Source organism: Rousettus aegyptiacus, unplaced genomic scaffold (genome assembly GCF_014176215.1).
Source record: "Rousettus aegyptiacus isolate mRouAeg1 unplaced genomic scaffold, mRouAeg1.p scaffold_m13_p_13, whole genome shotgun sequence".
NCBI classification, from domain to species: domain Eukaryota; kingdom Metazoa; phylum Chordata; class Mammalia; order Chiroptera; family Pteropodidae; genus Rousettus; species Rousettus aegyptiacus.
Window position 1 is genome coordinate 71,850,146 of NW_023416288.1, and position 20,781 is coordinate 71,870,926.

At 36.7% G+C, this 20,781-nt stretch overlaps 1 pseudogene; it reads right to left on the reverse strand.

The window, feature by feature from the left end:
• Positions 1-19,915: 19,915 nt before the first annotated feature.
• Positions 19,916-20,063, reverse strand: LOC107497463 (annotated as a pseudogene).
• Between the last annotated feature and the right edge of the window lie 718 nt (positions 20,064-20,781).

A 20,781-nucleotide genomic window follows, 5' to 3' on the forward strand; every position in this document is an offset into this window, starting at 1 on the left:
TTTCAAAGCATATTGTCTTTTTTGGGTTTTTTTTTTTGGCATATTTGACCCCTTTTACCCTATCTACCTCTCCCCTCCCTTCTTCCTCCTACTCTCTGGTAACCATTAGATATTGTCCATGCAGTGCTTTTACTTTTTACAGCAATAATTTACATACATGTGTTGTTGTTCCATTGAATTTCAAACTCCTTGACTTCAGTGTTTGGAACAGTGCTTTGCACATGGTAGTTGTCCAATGAATATTTGTTCATGTGAGGAATAGTACTCACAATATAGTCTTAAATTTCTATTTATTTTTAATATAAGAAGGTTCATAACAACTTATTTATAATAGCCAAAACTCCAGATATCCATCAACAGGAGAATGTATAAACAAAATAAATGCTTCTCAATGACAAAACAGAATGATGGATACACATAACAACATGATGAATCTCAAAATCATTATTCTGAATGAAAGAAGTCAAACATGAAATAGTACATCCTCTCTGAGTCTGTATTTATGAATTTCATGAACGACTGAGACTAATTTGTGGAGGAAAAGAAATCATACCTGTGGTTGCTTCTGGCGAGGTGAGACAGGATTTACTGGGAAAAAACATAGCAGAAATCTAGGGTAATGTAAATGTCCTATTAATAAAGTTTGGGTCATACAGTTGGATGCATTTGTCAAAGCTCATTGAATGAAAGGCAAGAGTATGGAGACAGTAAAAAGATCAGTGGTTGCCAAGGGTTAAGAAGGAGAAAGGGATGAATCGGTGAAACACAGAGGGTTTTTAAGGCAGTGAAAATACTGTATATGATACTAAAATGATAGATATTACACATTTGTCCAAACCCATAGAGTGTACAACACCAAGACAGAACTGTAATGTAAACTGTGGACTTTGGAAGACTAGTTTCATCAGTTGTAACAAGTATATCATTCTGGTGAGGGAAGCTGGCAATAGGGAAAGCTATGCAAGTGTGAAAGCAGGGAATAGATAGGAAATTTCCATTTTGCTGTGAAAATAAAACGTCTTTAAAACCATTTTGCTGTGAAACGAAAATGTCTTTAAAACCACAAAGTCTTTAAAAACAACCACAATTGCTACCATCACAATAATAGAAACAGCAACAACAAAACTCTCATTGAATGGTACACTTAAGATTTGAGCATTTCATTATATGATATTTTCATTAAAAATGTTACAAACAAGTATTAAATTTTAATTAACGATGTACATGCTGAAGCACTTACGGCAAAGGGTATTGATGTCTACGACTTACTTTAAAATGCATCAAAAAATAAGATGGATTGATAGATGAGTAGATAGAGATACACTAATGGACAGATAACAGATGAAATAAATGTAAAAAAGTGTTAGTGGTATATTCTAGGTTGTGCAGATATCTACTATAAAAATTTTAAAATTTTCTTTAGTTTGAAAATTTTTATAATGAAGTATTGGGAAAGGGGGAAGTCAAGTAAAAAAAGTCAAATCCTCATGGTTTAAAGTTTCTCATTAGTAATAGATTTTTCTGTCTTTATGGTATGTCTTGCTTTGCGGTATCAGGGAAGATTGGAGGGCAGGATGTAAGGGAAGTTTTTAAGAGAGGGAAAGGATAGGAAGTTAGATGTGGAAAGAGTGAGGAGGCAGATGGAAAGACTTCTGGGAATTGTATCAGTCAGAGTTCAACCAGAGAAACAGAATCAGCAGGACACATGTATTAAAAAGTAGAGCAGACCAACAGAAAGGGCAGTCCAGAAACTCAGGCAGGAGCTGATGCTGCAGCCCGCAGTTAGAATTTCTCTTCTTTAGTCTCAGAGTTCTTAATGGTCTAAAACTTGAGTTATTTAATTATTGAGGCAGTGAGAAATCTTTAAACGAATTTACCCAATAATAAATTCTCAGATTTGCTCTTTATACATTTATATTAAGTGACTTGAATGCAAATGTCATCTAACTCCCAGTTATTGATAATTTAGAGTACATGTAGCAAAAGTTATTAAAAATTAGAAAAATATCTAAAAATTTTTATAGTGGATGTTATATTTACATAGATAAAATAAAGAACAAAACTAGATTACAGAAAAATGCAAGCACTAGAATATTTTAGATGAAATAGCATTTGTATTGATGAATTTGTTCGTTTTTAGCTTATCCTGATTGACTATTTGATTGCATTATTTGAAAAGGACTTCCTTTCATTTTACTTAAATAGGAAAATATCTAAGATTTTTCATTGTGAAGCTAATACAAACAACTCAAACCTTCTTTCCCCTTAACAGACAGTGACAGAACAGTAAAATAATATAAAATAAAGACAGAAAATGTAGAGCTCATGTTAGTCCATGGTTTAGACTTTCTCATCAAGTAACCAAGTAATTAAATAAAGACTGAGTAGAACAATTTGAGCTAGATCTTCTCTTGCACTCCTTACCCAAACTCAGTAGTTGAGACTAAAAGCAGTAAAATGGCCAAAATGCTGCCAAGGAAAAAAGATTCATTTCAAAATACTATTTAAATCCAGCAATTCTTGATGTATTTAAGTGAGCTTAAAAGAAACTATGTAGTATACTTGCTTGTTAAGTAAGACTTTGCAGTTTACATGGTAGCATTTTAAAGGTTTTTTTTAAATTTTGGTTCAAATGAAAATTTTCTGAATCATTTCTGGATACCAGATTTTTTAATGACAGAAGTTATTTTATCACCCTTTCTTCTTTTTGTCTTTCGAGGAAAAATTAATGTTATTGAAAGGACTCTGGCAGTTATTTTTCTACAGACATTAAAGTTTTTTCCAATTCCGTATTACAGGCCAGCTATAAGTCAAGCTATTTCAGCTAATGAAATTTGCTTTGATCAGAGAAGGCCAATCATCCTTCAAAGCATTGTTACGTTTTGAAATGCAAGAACTTAATAAATTGAGGGTGCTGCAGTAGCAACAGATCAAAATAGAGGTTGATGTTTCATTAGATCACATTAATACCTGACAGAAAGAATGACTACAAATCAATAGGGAAGCCTTTGCCTATGTGGGTCAGCGTAGAGGGAAGGCTGACTTTCTCCTCTCTCTCCTTCCCTGCCTCCCTCCTACTTGTCCTCTGTTTCTTCTCTTCTCTCTTTCATCTATTTCCCACTTTTCCAAAATATTTTAGATTACAGAAATAGTGACTTAAGGCCAAATATTCTCTATCTTTCACTATATATTCACAGTGCTAAATATTGCAATGGACTATAAGTTGGTAGACAGAAAACTTGTAAAAGAAATATTTATATAACACATTTTTCTCATTACATAAAATCTTTTATAACTCCTCCTCCAATATATACATGTGTCTATTTTCTCCTGAGAAAAGAGTTTTTTAAAATAGCTTTTTCAGAAGATAAAGATTCTTCATGGAAAATTTCAAATATGGCTTTTTAATAAATGATATATCTTCTCATTCAGAGTAGGGTCAAATGACCACAAAAAGCAATATTGGGGAAATTCCTATATTGTGCCGTAAGTAAGAATTTTCTGTTTCTCTTTTCTAATTGCTAGAAATACATGTTATTTCACAAGTCACAGAGCAAATTATACCACTCCCTTTTCAGGTGCAGTTATCTGTCTCTGCACCTGAGCTTGACTTAGCCAATTAATTAGCCATTGGGGATATTCTTTGTTTTTTTCCAACAACAACCAATTCTCTGATATTAGCTGGGTGTCCTAGAATTCAATTAAATTCTAACATTGCCCAGAGTTAGCACAGACCCCACAAGTTAAGGGCTCAGTACCACAAAACCACCCTCACTTTAGATACCAGTTGCAAATGAAGCTCCCAGGTTACCCACACATCGGCCTGGTCAACTACAAATTTAGAGGTTCCCAGGATTCTTCCTCAAGTTCATTAATTTGCTAGAACTACTCATGGAACTCAGGAAAGTACTATACTTACAATTACAGTTTTATTTTCAAAGTATAACTCAGGAACAGTCAAAAGGAAGAGCTGATAGGGCATGATATCAGGATTGGCGGTAGAGAGCTTCCAAGTCCTTTATGGGCACATCACCATTCTAGAATCTCTGTGTATTCACCAACCAGAAAGTTCCTCAAATCTCACTGTTCAAATTTCTTATCGGTTTCATTGTGTAAACATGATTGATTAAATCACTGAGCTCAATCTCTAGCCTCCAGTTTCCTCCCCAGAGGTTGAGGGGTGGGATTATAAGTTCCAACCCTCCAATCATGTGCTTGAACTTTCTGATGAGCAGCTATCACCTGAAGCTCTTTAAGAGTCCCACTATGAGTTACTTCATTGCCAACTCAAGTCTAATAGAAAGGTGCTGGCTATAAATAGCAAAAGACACTTGTCGCTCAGGAAATCTCAAGGGTTTTATGAGCTCTGTGACAAAAACCAGGGCAAAGACCAAATTATGTTTTTTAGTATACCATACACATATAGCCTGCTTGTAGGGTCCTGGTGCTATTTTCTATCTTAGATTTTAAGGCCCATTCCCTTTGCAGGCACTATTTGAGATTAACTCCATGTATTTGTAAGAGATGAGGTTAAGTTGGCCTGAGATTTGAAACCACTGGGAGAAGGGTGCTTGATACCTGTCTCATATGTTTGTTCTGAGTGTTAAGGAATTATATATGTGAATTGCTTAGCACAGTGCCTGGCAGATAGTGACTGCTATGTTATTGGCTATTATTGTTGCTGGCTAATATCGTCATCTTTTTTGTTATTATTTTCATTACTTTAGCCTTCCTGAAGCTCGAAAGGTAAAGTGACTCGATTACTCCCATACCTGAAGCTGAAGTATAAACTCTTCTTCCTAGATAAGAATTGGAAGTGTCACTTTTAAGATCTGGATTTCATTTGGGGACCTCATTTTAGCCCTGTTTTAAGCAGCCATAGAAATTCACACTGTATAGCACTTATTAGGCACCGAATGCAGAATGCTGTACTTGATGGGGTTTAATGGCTGTTCTCTCTGTATATAATGCACTGAAATGGTGTAATCACTGTGTTTGGAGCTCTGTAGAGCAAGAATTTTCCTGCATTGCCTATTAGTGTCTCATCGTACAAGCCAGTAACTTGGACTGTGGTGAAAATGAGTCTGTGGTGATAGTAATTTAATGGAAAAGTTACACTGGAAGCCAAGTTCGTTTTCAGCTGACTTAAATTTTACCTTTATTGTCTCATTGTCTTTTGCATTTGAGCTTGGAAGTTAATGGTCTCTGTAATAAATTCAAAGAAGAGAGTTTAAAACAATGGGGGCTGAACTTTCCGTGTTCGCGTCCACATAAGACCATTATGCCATTGTTACTTAGGCTCTGCTCTAGTAATTTTCACCAACTTGATTGTTTTATCTTTCTGGCCATATAGTTAATAATTTATTAATTAAAACTGGGATTGGGTGTCAGTAGCAGATAGCAATTTACACTTAAGAAGTAGAATTCTCTTAGCACTGTTTCCTGTTTTGCTGCTACCTCCCCTTAGTAACATCTAAAACTTCAAAAAAATGCAAATTAAATGAAGAGGGAGACTCATATTGTAATTCACATTATTTTGTGACTATTAAACTTAACTTTGAGCTCATAAAAAGTATTGAAAATGGGAGCAGCCTTGGAAAAAATTATGCCTAGTTAGGAATGCTTGAAACTACCACTCTGTTTAAGGTCTTCATTATTAAGGTGCTAAATATCACATCTTAGCCATATTCATCCCAGAAACCTTTTACCTCATGCATCAATCCTTTACCTAATTTCTTTATGCATAGCAATAGATGGAGTTGGAGGGGAAAAGATGATGCACCCACTTTCTTTCTGATCACTTTGATTCTGTGTTTCTCATACCTTTTGAAGAAAAATAAATAGCTTCGAATAACCGCCCCCCAACCCCACACGCACAAAACCACCAACTTTCCATACTCTCTCCTCTTCCCTTTATCCGCTCCCTGTCAGTCAGGGATATGTGGGCAGACATTCCAATCTCCTTTTAATCTTCACCTCAAATATTGACAAAATGATAGTCCTAATTAAAGAAAAAAGCTATAACTCAACCACACAGACTAGCATCATAAAAACAGAACTTACTGAAAATATTAACAATTGCAGTCTTTTCTCAGTTTATCTTTTAGTGGCTCTGTCCATGGAAAATCACTGCAATATTTTGCCTTTATTGGGCTTCTATTTGTAAATAATTGCCAAAAATCATCTCGCATGCATGAAATAATGTTTTCGGACATTTAGAATTCATTGGAAGAAAGATGCTCTATTAATCAAATTAGTCACTGCTATCACAGGTAACAACATAATGTTAATTCTCAAACTAAAAGTTGTTCTTTCATTGAGGCATTGCACCTCAGTGACCTTAAGAAACATTTCCAAGTAACTATCACAGACAGGACACTGAAGGGTCACCGTGAGCAGTATAAGGGAGTGCAGAGCATAATGCCTGCTTTGCGGGATCTAGCTGGGGAGACAAGGAAAGCTTTAATCATAATACATAAATCAAATAAGGATTATTTGAAGATGCCAAAAATGTTCTGAGTAGGAATATGATTTACTGAAGGCAAAAGCAGACTGAGAAAATCTTCAGGGAATAAAAAGCAAAAGATGTAGAGAGATCACCAGTTATAATAGGTATTCTTTTCCTGTATCAGCCAAGGTGCATGATTGCAGATGCCTCTTTCCACAAAGCAGAAAGAATATCATAGGACTGATGTATAAATTTGGAAGGGTGGATGTTGTAAAACTGACATTGTGTTTTCATGACGCTAGTCTGTGTGATTGATGTATAGTTTTTTTCTTTAATTGGCTATCATTTTATTATTTAATTGACTATCATTTTATCAATATTTGAGGGTGGGAAGTGTCAGCTTGCAGAATAACACAGCAAAAGGGCCAGGCTTAAAAGAGGAAGAAGCAAGGAATTTTGGAGCTCCAGATTTAAAAAAAAATGGTGTATTAATCTGGATTCTTCAGAGAAACAGAACTAATAGGAAATATATATATACACACACACACACACACACACACACACACACACACTCATGTATATACATGGGATGTTTGTGTATATAAAAAAGCTTGTCTATCTATTAATCAATTAATCAATCAATCATCTATTTACCTTTATGAGAGATTTATTTAAGGACTGACAGATGATTGTGGGGCTGGCAAGTCTGAAATGTGCATGGTGGGCCTGCAGGTTGTAGACTAGGGAAGAATTGGTACTATAGCTTGAATCCAAAGGCAATTTGCTGGTAGAATTCCCCCTTCTTTGAGGGAGGTAAGTCTTGTTTCTATTAAAACATTTTACCTATTAGATAAGGCCCACCCACATTATGGAGGGTAATCAGCTTTACTCCAAGTCTACTAATTTCAGTATTAATCTCATTAAAAAATACTTCTACAGAAATATGTAGAATAATATTGGATCCAATATCTGGCTATCACAGCTATGCCAAGTAAACACATAAAAATAACCATCACACATGGCAAGACCCTCTTTACAGGTGAGTCCTGCTTAGCCTGCCACTATTGAAACCTGTGAGGAATTTATCTGTTGATAAATTCTTACTGGCCACATCTCAGTCATATGCCTATCCTCTTATAGCAGGTGAGGAGAAGAAGGCTCTTGCCCCTTGGTTTCTATGAACTAAGATAGTCTGTAAATAAATGTATACGGTTACAGGTCTATAATAACATGTCTAAGGCTATATATCCTGCATGACTTTAATTGTTTGCTACTATGATAGCAAAAATAATGAAAATAGGGCCATCGAAAACTTTATCCTTATGTTTTAGTTCCACAGAGCTAAGATATTTAATAGTTCATTTGTTTATTTCATAGCCATAAAAAATTATTTCAGTCCCTTCCCCACCACACACCACTTATATAATATGTGACACTCTACATATATTAAACAAATAAGAACATATGTTAAACAAATAAATCAATTCCATATTTATGGGTTTTTGTCTTACACTATAGATTTATCTCATTCATAATTTGGACAGTTTCTCATCTCTCATGCATTATTATCTGCATAATGAGGTTTATTTTTTAAAAGCTCCAAATGTACTTTAGACCTAGGAAAAAACTGTTTTTGCCTCATAAGAAAATAAAAAACATTAGTTAAGATACTGATGAAGCTTTTTCCAGATGACCAGTGTTTTTCACTAAAGAATGTTTTTTTTTTTTTTTGTATTTTCCATGGTAGAGAATTCCACATCCAAATGTTCCACTGTTGCTGTAAAGGATTCCCCAGACCACAAGAATAATACTCAGTTAACGATAACCTAGTAATGTGCACATTGAGTCCCTCAGCCAAAAATTAATGAGAGACTTGCACTTGGATGACTTATGTGACAGAACGCACTTTCCAGCATTTCCATGCTGTTTGTCCAGGATGACCCAAAACTGCTCTTTAGGGTCTTTGACCTTCTAGCCTCCCTGATGAATCTCCCCAGGTTATCTATTGCTGTGCAACAAGTCACACCAAGCTTCGGGGGGTGAAGCAGCAACCATTTTATTGTGTCCACTGAATCTGTGGTCAGAAATTCAGACAGAGCACACACTGGGGTGGATTCTCTCTTCTTTGATGCCTGAGATCTCCGCTCGGAAGACTCAAACATCGGAGGGTTACTGGAATGGCTGGGGGGTTGGAATCATGTGCAGGGTCCATGCCAGACACCTGCGCTGGCATGATTGAGAGGCTGAGCTCATCAGGGACCATGGACTGCAGTGCCCACCAGTGGTCTCTCCATGTGGTTGGGGCTTCTTATAGCATGGTGGCTGAGTCCCCAAGGGGAGCGCTCAAGAATGAAGGCTCCACATTCTGAATATCAGAGAATTGTTTTCTTTTCGTGGAATCGGACATGGGTTTGAATCTCTGCTATCTCACTATAAGTAGCTGAAAAAACTTGGGCATGTTTTCTCCTTTCTCTTCTGCTTCCTCCTTTGCCCATAACTTCTCTGAGCTACAGTTCCTCATTCATGTAGGGAAGGTCTGGCAAAATGGAAGGTTAACTTTTGTTTCTTTCTGTGAGCTGAATAACTATTGGGAAATAGAATAGGTAATGTTTTAATTTTGCATAAGAGCCCAGAAGACTTCTGGGACAGAAGGGGCCAAGATTACTCACTACCCTCTGATTTCAATCTTTCTATGGTTCAAGTCAGAAACCCTATCAGAGTGTACCAGGCTTGCTTTGTACAAGGTCCGGGGACAGAAATAAGTGATACATTCCTAAAATAAGATAATGATGACTAGAAAGAGAAGATCTCTGGGCTGATCACAACTACTGGTTGAGGAAGCAACGGGGAGGAGCATGCTTTAACTTTGGTGAGAACCACTTGAAAGGACTGCAAGGTTGAGCCTGGACTTCTTTGGCTTGGAGTTTCTGTGACTGAACTTTGCACTAGGAGAGAAGAGGGCAGATGCCTTTGTTCTTCCTTGACCGAGCTAGGGGATGTGGACCTTTAAGTGGTGACGGAAATACAACCAAGGCCCCAAACACGGAAGGGTGCCCTCTAGTGGTGAAAGAGACACTCTGCGGGCTGCCTCTCTTTTTTGAGGCTGCTCCAGGCACGGTCACTGGTTTACTCTTGAGCAATACGTTTTTTGTGTCAGTTATGAGATTCCTCAGCCCTGAGATGGCTCTTTTGAATTGTAATCTGTAGTTCTGGGCCTTTGACTCCTTCAGTTGCTGGCTGTAAACCTTGAGCATATCAAAGAAGGGAGTCTAGGGTCGGGTGAAAAGTAACAGGCTTGGGTTAAAAAGTGCTGTGGGACCCTCAAACTTACGCAAGAAACCACAGTTATATATGTGAAACAAAACAAAAATACCTACCATAGCTGCTGTGTAAAAACTACATAATAAAAATAAGTAATATGTAAATTGCCCAGCATAATACTCGAACTTTATTAGAAACTAAATTAACATTAAATTTCCGTCCTATTTCCCCCCTTTCTCTTCTCTCTCTTCTTTCTTACAGGGACAAAGCATGGATTTGGGGGTCAGGCACACTTGATTTTTGAATTCTGACTCCTTTATTAGGTTGTTGTGATGTTGAGCCAGTCTCTTAACCTTTCTGAGACTTAGATTTGTAATTAGTAAAATGGTTCAAAAATAATTTCACTAGTTTAGAAAACTTAAAATAAAGTTATGAAAACTGAATAAAATGTTACTTCTGTCCCTTTTCTAAATTACACAGTTAACAAAAATCCACAGCCATTTTATAGTTCCAACTTTTAGGGGAATTTCAAATGCGTTCCTCTCTACCTTTCCTGATTGGCACTAGCCTTGGTAAGCATTTTTGTGGGACCACCCATGTTTCCTTGACTGAATTTCCCCAAATCTTTCTGAGTGAACACCCAAAGGGCCATACTCACTTCCTTCCTTTATGCAAGAACAAGGTCACCTCCTGGAAATTTTGGAATGTGTCCATTTGAGGCCTACTCTGCCTTTATGGTCATCATTCAACTTCCACTTCAGAGGAACTAGATAGCCGCATGGTTAAACTTGAGGGTTTTTTCTTTTTTCTTTTTTTCCTCACTTAAATGTCAAAGTATTATTAACTTCGGGGACACAAAAACAATTAGGTATCCCACAGAAGTGCCCAAGTTCTCAGCATATGTCACAGTATTTATTGGGCGACAGGAGTAAAGGCCTTCCTATGATCAAAGCACTTGGGCTCAAATTGTTGGTCTGGTCCCATCCCTGCACTCAAGGGTTTTCTTGAGTTGAGAGCAACTTTACTTCAGAATCAGTGCCTCATAATGGTAGAAAACCCATGCAGACTTTTGAATTCTCTATCTGAAACCCTGGGGGCAGTTTTAGAGCTTCTCTGCTATTGGATCAGATTTGTTATATAGTAGTATGTAATTGATATTAAGAAAATCCAATTCATTGTCTCTATTTTAGCTCCCATCCAAACGTGACTCCCCTGAGGTAGTGCAAATTGCTGACTTATCCTAGCAGTTACTCTATCTTTTATTTTGGTGTTGACTTTGAAGAAGAGTCTTTTAAGTATTCAAATGAAAAGTTGTGGTGCATGAAAGGTGTTAGAATAATATTGGCATGATAGACACTCCCTTACACTGTGAATAGATAATTTTATTACCTGGGTTTATTATTCAGGCTTCTCATAATTACTGCACTCAAGCACAGTAAAAAAGAACAATGTGTGTGTGTGTGTGTGTGTACACGCACGCGCGCGTGCACACACACACACACACCCCACCTTAGCCAGAGACCAAGTTGCAGGAAATCTGCTTACTTTCCCCAATTCTTTTCTGTGTTCCACTGATACAAGGGCATATGATTTGAAGTCAATTCCCTTTGCAAGTTGTTCTGGATCTCTCGTGTGCTAGTAATAATGAGTAGCTGGAGTTCATTTAGGAACACACAATGAGAACTAAGTCAATCTGCCCTTTTTAACTCTCCGAAGGGGAATGGGAATAATAATACCCAAATGGTGTTGATTAACATATTGATATTCCCTGAAAGAGAAGTTCCAGGTGTTGCCACATGGGTCTTGTCTTTTGCTTGGATCTCAGGGAAAAAGAAATACATTGGATAAGAGAATCAGGAACCAAAAAGGTACTGACAGGAAAGAGTGGTGAGCCAAATCTCACAAGATTAAAGGAGATGGTGGTATATGTAAAAATCTGTGCTGACGTTCAAGAACCCAATTCTGAGGAAAATGAATCCAGAAAACATGCCTTAACAATGACATATATGAGAAAATCTTTTGTGTCAAAGGATGTAATGTGGCAATGTGGCAGTCGTATAGGAAGTAAGTAAACAGAAAGGGCTGGTCCTGATTTACTCTGATTTGGTCATGTGATACCTGTGATATCATAAGCCTAGCAAAGCAGAGAGACAAGCAAGTTGAAGCAAGCTCAGAGAGAATGACTAGGGTGGTGACAAGGCTTAAAATCATGTCATGAAAACAGTCAAGGTAGCTAGGGATGCTTGGATTGGAAAGACAGGACTCAGACATGTTAGTGTCTCACCGAGAGACTGTTAAAGTGAAAGTTTTATTTGATTTGTTCTGCTTGGCTCCAGGTGGTTGACGATAAAAAATGAAGAGAGTATCCAGGTGATAGATGCTTGGTATACTTTAAGAAAGGGCGTTTCATAACTAAAGATGCAATGAGTGATCTAAAGTAGTAAATTTTCTGTCATTCGGGGTATTTACTCATAAGCTGAAGGATCAATTACATTAGGGACTTAGGCAGAGGAAACATGGTTAGACTAATAACCTCTAAGCTCCTGTTGAACGTAGAAATCGTGAATACATGATTCTAACATTTCCATGTCTAATTGAACATGTATTACTTGTGAAACATTTGAATCATCATGATGAAAAAGCCCCAAACTTAAGTTTTGGTAGATGAGATTTAAACAGTGATCCAGGTAATTTAGCCCAAGATTGTTGGTAGTTTTGAATGTGTGATGGGATTGTGTGTTATTGTGGTGGCTCTGAATTCCAGTTGGCCCATGTACTACTGAGCTCTCAGATGCGTGCTGGAAACGGCTCACGCCAGCTTATGAGAGTGAACGGTGCACATTTCTTCCCAACTTTGCATTTAGATACTTCATGTTGGCAGCTTGAAATTGGCTGTACTGGGAGTACTTAACACTATGGAAAGTGGAAAATACTACAAATTAGGGCTTTTTGTACTCTCTGGAAAGCTGATTTTTAAACATTTATCAGTAGAACCATTACAAATATATTTTTTACATGCACCGTGATATATAAAATAGAAAAAGGAAGAACAAGCTAGGAGAATGGGGCCCTAAGCCATACCCACTTAGCTTCCTCCCTTGCCAGTATATGCCCTTCTCCCATAAACGTCTCTCAGGCCCCTCTGTGTCACTATCACTCCACGAGATTTAAAAACCTCTGGAAAAATCATCCTTTCTGCTCACACTATGACCGCATTCTTCTGTTATTTTCCTTCCCTAGATCTAGGAGTACAGACATAAAACAGCAAGGTAGCAGTTTCTCTCGGTTTAATGAGATGGGTTTTAAAATGCAGTGCCAGAGGGATCACTTTGAGAACATTGAGAATCTGATTCCTACATGTTGCATAGGAAACAGCAAGTTTCTTCACTTTGTAAATGTTCTTAATGTGATGGCAAGTTTTCTCTCGTGATGCAGGGCCAGCCCTACGTGTTGTCATAAGTTAAAATGCTGTAAAGACCAAATCTTTCCATTAGCATATTACCTTTTTCCTTTGTTAGACTAGAAACGAGATACCCTAACAGATTAAGATTTAGTGGGATGTTGTTATGTGTGGAGGGAAGGAGCAGGTTTACACGACCAACAGGCATTTGGGTGGACTCCTAAAAAACGGGGAGAGGGCACTGAAGAGAGCTCCCCAAGGGCAAACGTTGTCCACTTGCTTTTTTTGCTACTGCATGGCTTGTTTCCTGCAGCACCTGACAGTGGCTCTAGGAGGATCACATAGGCTGTCAGGCAGCTAGCACACAAGCACAGGCATCTTTCATGATATGCTTGAAGTGACTACGATGTTTCTAGCATGTCTGTAACTTGGAGAATAGGAGGAGCGAGAGCAGCAAGATCTGCTGTAAAACTTATCAAGTCGAATTAACTTTATCACCAATTGAGGAATTCCTTTCCTTCTCAAAAGAACTGATATCATAAGCACGTATTTTGGGTCGAATATTTCATCTGAATTTCTCTTGTTCTCTGAACTCTGATTTCTTTAATCTCACCCTTCCCATTTCCCCCAGAACTACAAGGTGTTCATTTTCCTTTCAAGGTCTTCAAATTCTATCGCCTCTTTCCTTGACTTTGTTTCCTGATTTCTCTTATATCAGGTTCTCATCTCCAGAGGGAGCAGCAGAGTCATGGTCGGCCAGATAGTAGCCCTCGTCTCTGTCCGCACTTCTTTTTGTTCTCTTCTCTTGCCAAGCTTCCCTCTTCGCTCTGCCCTGAGCTGGCCTTGGACTCAGAGACTTCTCTGCCACATGCCCCTCATGTGAAAACCTGACTCTGAACCTGCACTGCCAAGAACTCTCTTTCTTCTGTCTAAATCCTTTCCTTGTCTCCCTAGTCTTCAGTCTGTTATATTGTCTTCTGCCAGCTGGAATTAAATCTCTATTTATTGCCTACATTTGTGTCTTTTACTTAAATTATCTAAAAGAAAAACTTTTACACTTGCACCAAAGCTCTGTCACTTTCCGATGAAGTATAATGCCACTTTAAGTCCCTTCACAGTTAAGTAGCATTAAATATTTTGGTTTCTTCTCAAATGCAGAGAAGAACAATTAAAAATGTCCCAATAATTAACAAAAATCAATTTAGACTTATAAAAAGTAAATATTATTCTCTTCTTGGAACACAGATCAGAAGTAGGGACTGACTGACTACATTACTCCAACCACAGGGACAACCAAGTCAAGCTATGTTACTTTACCATGCAATGTAATTTCCAATGAATTTAGGAAGAGAGATAATTTTTTATCAAACCAAAACTATGTGTTCATTAGGTTTCTTTTCAAATCTAATAATCTGACACCTAGTGTTCATTTTGAGTACTGCTAAATATTTCACTTTCAAAGAATATTAAGAGTCTCCATTTTTAAAATTCCATTTAGTTTCCTTATATACCCTGTGAGATTTATTCAGATTATGATATAGTCTCAGGATAAATATAACTTACTTTTTGATATTCGGATTGCACAACAAGACTTGAAGTCAGCAGGCTGCACTCTAGTTGTGGAGCTTACTAGCTCCCATGACCATGTCTAAATTATTTTCTTTATCGAGTCCATTTGAGTGCCCTCATTGATGAAATGAGAGTGATGGAATACCTTATATGTCTCCAGTCTTTTCAAAATCTAGCACCTCTGAGATATCTTTTCAAAGCAATGGATGTGTATGCCAGCTTTATTTTGAAGCTTGGAATATGTTCCCTGAACAAACTAGCAAATAAAACAGTTGTTAATTGGAGGAGTATGGTTATTCTTTTGCTAAAAGAAACCCCAAAGCTGATGTTACAAGTTATTATAAATAACTAAAATAGAATTTATTTTATTTTTTATTTATTTTTTGCTTCACCCAGTCCTCTAACCCCTCCCTGCTGGCAATCACCAGTTTGTACTCTGTATCTGTAAGTCTGTTTTCATTTAGTTTGTTCATTTCTTTTGTTTCTTAGATTCTGCATATAAGAGAAGTCATGTGGTATTTATCTTTCTCTTTACGACTTATTTTACTCAGCATAATAACCTCTAGGTCCATCCATGTCATTGCAAATGGTAAGATTTCATTTTTTTAATGGTTGAGTAATATTCCATTGTATATACGAACCATAATTTCTTTATCCAGTCATCTGCTGATGGGTACTTAGGTTGCTTCTATATCTTGGCTATCGTGAATAGTGCTGCTGTGAACATAGGGGTGCATAGATCCTTACAAACTAGTGTTTGGGGGTGTTTTTTTTTGGCTAAATATCCAGCAGTGCAATTTTTGGGTCAAAAGGTAGTTATATTTTAAATTTTTTGAGGAACTTCCAAACTTTTTACCATTGTGGCTGTGTTAATTTCCAATCCCACCAACAGTGTATGAAGATTCCCTTTTCTCCACATCCTTGCTTTTTTGATTTTTTTAATTTTTGATTTATTGATGATAGGCAATCTGACAGGTGTGAGGTGATATTGCATTGTGGTTTTAATTTGCATTTCTCTGATGATTAGTGACCTTGAGAATCTTATCATATGTCTATTGGCCATCTGTATATCTTCTTTGCAGAAATGTCCATTCAGGTCCTCTGTTCATTTTTTAATTGGATTGTTTGTGTTTTTATCATTGAGTTGTATGATTCCTTTATAAATTTTGGATATTAATCCCTTATCAGATGTATCATAGGCAAGTATCTGCTCTCATTCAGTAGGTTGTCTTTTTGTTTTGTTGATGGCTTCCTTTTCTGTGTGCAAGCTTTTTAGTTTGATGTAGTTCCATTTGTTTATTTTTTTTCTTTTGTTTTCCTTGTTCTAGGAGCTATAGCAGAAAAAAATTACTAATAGCAATATCAGAGCATTTATTGCTTATGATATCTTCTAGAAGTTTCATGATTTAGGGTCTTACATTTAAGTGTTTGGTTTATTTTGAGTTCATTCTTATGTATGGTATAAGAAGATGGTCCACTTTCATTTTTTGCATGCATCTGTCCAGTTTTCCCAAAACCATTTGTTGGAGACTGTCTTTATTCCATTGTATATTCTTGATTCTTTTGTCATAGATTAAATGACCATATATGCATAAATTTCTTTCTGGGCTCTCCATTCTGTCCCATTGATCTGTATGTCTATTTTATGCTTTTTTGATTACTGTAGCCTTCTAATATAGTTTGATATTAGGTAGTGTGTTACCTCCAACTTTGTTCTTCTTTCTCAAAATTGCCAGGGTTATTCAGGATCTTTAATGGTTCCATATTGACTTTTGGATAATTTGTTCCAGTTCTCTGAAAAATGCCATTTGTATTTTGATAGGGATTGCATTGAATCAATAGATTGCTTTGGGTAGTATAGCCATAGAATATAATTTTAATGACTTATAACTGTCTAATAGAACTTCTGTGCTGATGGAAATGTTTCTATATCTGTACTGTTCAATATTTGGCACTTGAAATATAGCTAGTGAGACTGAGGAACTAAATTTCTATTTTATTAATATAATATTAATTTGAAGTTAAATAGCCACATGTGGCTGATGGCTACTGACTTGGACAACACAGATTTACAGAGTATGGAAATATGAGAGTTTACTGAAGAATTTGGGGGTGGTATTCACCAGTACAGTTAATTTGCTTTCCATGCTGTTTGGCTCTACATTACTCTTATTATTCCACATTTACCAGTTTCATTTCTTTTTTCTTTCTTTTCTTTTCTCCCCCCGCCCTTTGTGTGTGTGTGTGTGTGTGTGTGTGTGTGTGTGTGTGTGTGTGCTGGAATTCCCTATACAAGTGCTTTAGGATTTATTTCATTACTGTGTTTTCTCTCACGGTTTCTGCTATGTAGGTCTGGTTTAATTAAATTTAGGTAAAGCAAAAAATTTTTTTCTGGTTTACAAACAAGGATTAAAACACACAAAACTATTAAGATGCTTTGCGATGCTTAGTAAGAGTAAATTTTAAAGCCTAACCCTTACAATTATTTTTCTAAGCTAATTTCCGCATTTAAGAGTTTGGTTTAAAAAAGAAGCTAGGAGTCTCATGAAATACCAAAATATATTTACTCTGTATTTGTTATGTTGTCTAAAAAGAAATAAATATGAGACAATTTCTTTTAATTTTATTTAACTTAATTTTTAGCTTTCTTAGAATCTAACATTCCTTATAGTCTACCTTGAAAACACTTAATGATTTAAAAATACTCATTCCAAATTATTTATCATTAAGCGTACTTTCTTTGGTGCTCTTGCAGTTAAAATTAAACCCACTGAATTAACTCTTTTACTAGCACATAATCTGTTTTGACTATCATTGGCATGACAGAAGACATTTTTGTTTAACCCTATTGTCAGATAAAGACCTCCTTCAACAACTGCACGTGCATGCACATACACACACAGATGTTACACATTCACACACACATACACATACACAAAGACATTATACAGATACAAACACACACACACACAGACATTACACATTCACACACACTCACACACACACACACACACAATCTTTTTAAGATTTAAGGTGACTGGAAGCAATTTTTTATTTTGTCGTTGAAAGGACCTCTCTTAGCAAGATGCATATACATGGGAAAATCTGACCCAAAATAAGTGGGAAAATGCCATAATACTTATGAAGGTTAGTTTTAATACCTGTAATTAATTTTATCTTTTCCACACCTAAGCCTGCCCTACCCACAATTTCTGCCTTGTTATAAAATTACTATGCAAAAAACCCTTGCAACTCTCATACTTGCACTTTATAACGTATGTTTTCAGAATGTGTGATTAGACAGAAGTTTCTATTTAGAAGTCATTTTGGAAAAAAGAGAAGTTTCACATATCTACCTTTAACCTACCACATGAAGCATGATATGAATTATCTCTACTCTGAGCATAGGAAGGAACCACAGTTTGAAATCATTTTGCTAGAATGAATGATTCTACAGTCACCAGAGTGGAAAACAAACATTACTCTGCAGATGGAAATGAAAACTCCTTAGTAGTGATTAGTTCCAGACAGTATACTGTTGCAACTGTGTATTATATTGATTTGTTCCATGCATCTATTCAGACACTTATTGTTATTATGAAATTTAATATTTGTAACATGATTTTCTTCTACAATCCTGCTTCAGTTATTAAACGCCACTGAACTGGTTTTATATCACAAATATCCAGGAGATGGCAGTATATGCACTAAAATCCACAGAACATTGTCTTAAATCCTAACTGTAGTTATTATTTTTTTAATAATCTGCATTTTGGAAACTTTAATAAAGTTCACGCAATGACATGGAAAGTCAAATTTAAGCTACTTTGTTTTTCATTTGTAGCCTTAGAGAACCAATATAAACGGAACATATATTTGCTCTTTTGTTTCATTTTTCTTAAAAAAGATGGCACAATATAACAAGAAAATTTTAACTTAAAATAGCTACAAATACTATAATTATAAAGACAATAAATAAATTTCTGTCAGTTTTCTTGATATTTTGGCAAGGAGCAGACGCAGAGGTGTGATTCGCAGCCAAAATGCCATCCTTTAAAAGTGGCCAGCGGTGTGCCAGATGATGCTTTGTTCTAGAAAGTTTCCTCTCTTTGTTGAAGACACGACTTATGAGTAATTGTAGGCATTGTTATTAATGTTAAATACTGCAAAGTAGCTGCCAATCTGATTTGTTGAAGGGGAAGTTTGGGGGAGAAAAGAGAGAGAAAGGAATGTTCTCCCCTAAAGGACAGGGATTTCCAAGGAAACCACTGTCTTGATGGTGGTTCTTCTCTACCTCGAAAGACCTGGGCAAGATACAGAACCTATCCTGGTTCTCTAGGATGCAGAGAGGAAAAATTAGTGTTTCCGGGCATCAGTGCATTCAAAGCATTCTGTTGTATTTGTCAGAAATAGGCAAATGTGAGACTGCCCGGGGTGATGAGGCTGCGCAGGTCAGAGAAAGGTCAAGGAGAAACCTTTCCTGGTCAAAGAATCAGGAAGGTACCAGGTGAGGGCACTGACTCTGTTTGAAGTCCAGGAGTGTGTGGTCTGTTGTAGGAGAGCATGTAGTAAAAAATCAGGGAAAGCGAGAAGAAGTAAATTAAATATAAGTCTTCACACACACCATTTACTAAATTTTGAAGGCTTTTTGTCCCTCCATTTTTCACCAGGCCATTACCTTCTTAGTCTTAATGTCTCAGCCTCATAGTAAATATTTCTTCAATCAATGAGCAAATGGGCGATCATACGGAGAAAATCATTAGAATATTGCAAGTTCAACGGTGTGAAGGGACCACAGAGGCAGAGAGTATAGCCATGGAAGAGACAGCAGGAGAGAATTTGTCCATGGGAAGGGTAGCATGTTCTTGCCACCCTCAGAAAAGCTATGGAGTCTCTGGCCTACTGTATGGAGTCATGGAGGTCATCATAAGAGTTTAAGAAGACAAGACAATTCCACTTCTGGACACTTATCTAAAATAATTGAAAGCAGGGTTTTGAAGACATATTTGTACACTAATATTCATAGCAGCATTATTTTTTCAAAGGTCTCCTATATTTATTACTGAACCAACCTAATGCAGAAACATATTAACAAGAAGAAAAAATCATTTTTCCAATAATTTCCCAATAAAACACACCCAGCTGTCCAGATAGTAGCGACTTTTTTTGATGATATGGTAAGATGCAAGCAACCCGGATATAGAATAAATATGCGTGCCATTTCAGGTGCAATTTCTTTATAGACCCAGCTTGGTTCTTCTTCAACATCTCTTCTTGGAGTTGTACCTGATTTTGTTACCAGGTTTCGTCAGAAACCATTGGAGAATGGGCCAATTCTGTCTTGGCTAGGAGCCACTTAATTCTGCAAGTTTTGTGGGAAGACATGGTGAAGAAGAGTCAACTGCATGCACCACGATGGCAGAAAGAGTCATAGTAGTACTATTGTGATAGCCTAAGGGTGGAAGTAATCTAGATGTCCATTAACATATGAATGGATAAACCGGATGTGGTATATACACACAATAGAATATTATTCAGCCTTAAAAAGGATGGAAATTATACTACCAGTCACAAAAAGACAAATACTTTATGATTTTACTAAGTTTCAGTTTTACAAGATCGAAAGGTTTTGGAGATTGTTTGCACAACAGTGTTAATATACATAACACTACTGAACTGTACACATAAAATGGTGAAAAAGGTATTTTTTATATTATGTGTATTCATCATAATTAAAAAATGTTAAAAAGGAAGGAAGAAGAAGAAGAATTACTCAGAGTGGATCATGCAGAGTCAAATGCTTCAGCCAGCGTCTGCATTTCTTTTCCTTGGGGCTAAGATCTCCATATATAGTTTAACCTTGCTTTGATTTTCAGGATTTAAGTAAGCATTTTTAGTTTAACATTCATGCTACCTATGCTCTGGGTGGGACTTGACCTTATAATATTGCCTTATTGAATTCTAGCTTTGTTAACTGGGTTCTTGCATTCCTTTAAAGGCATTGACCTGCCGTTTCTAAGGCTGGAGCCCTGCCTTGCTCTTGTAGTCCCTTCTCTTCTCAAACCTCTTTCTTGTTTATGAGTAGACCTTAACCCTGAGACCC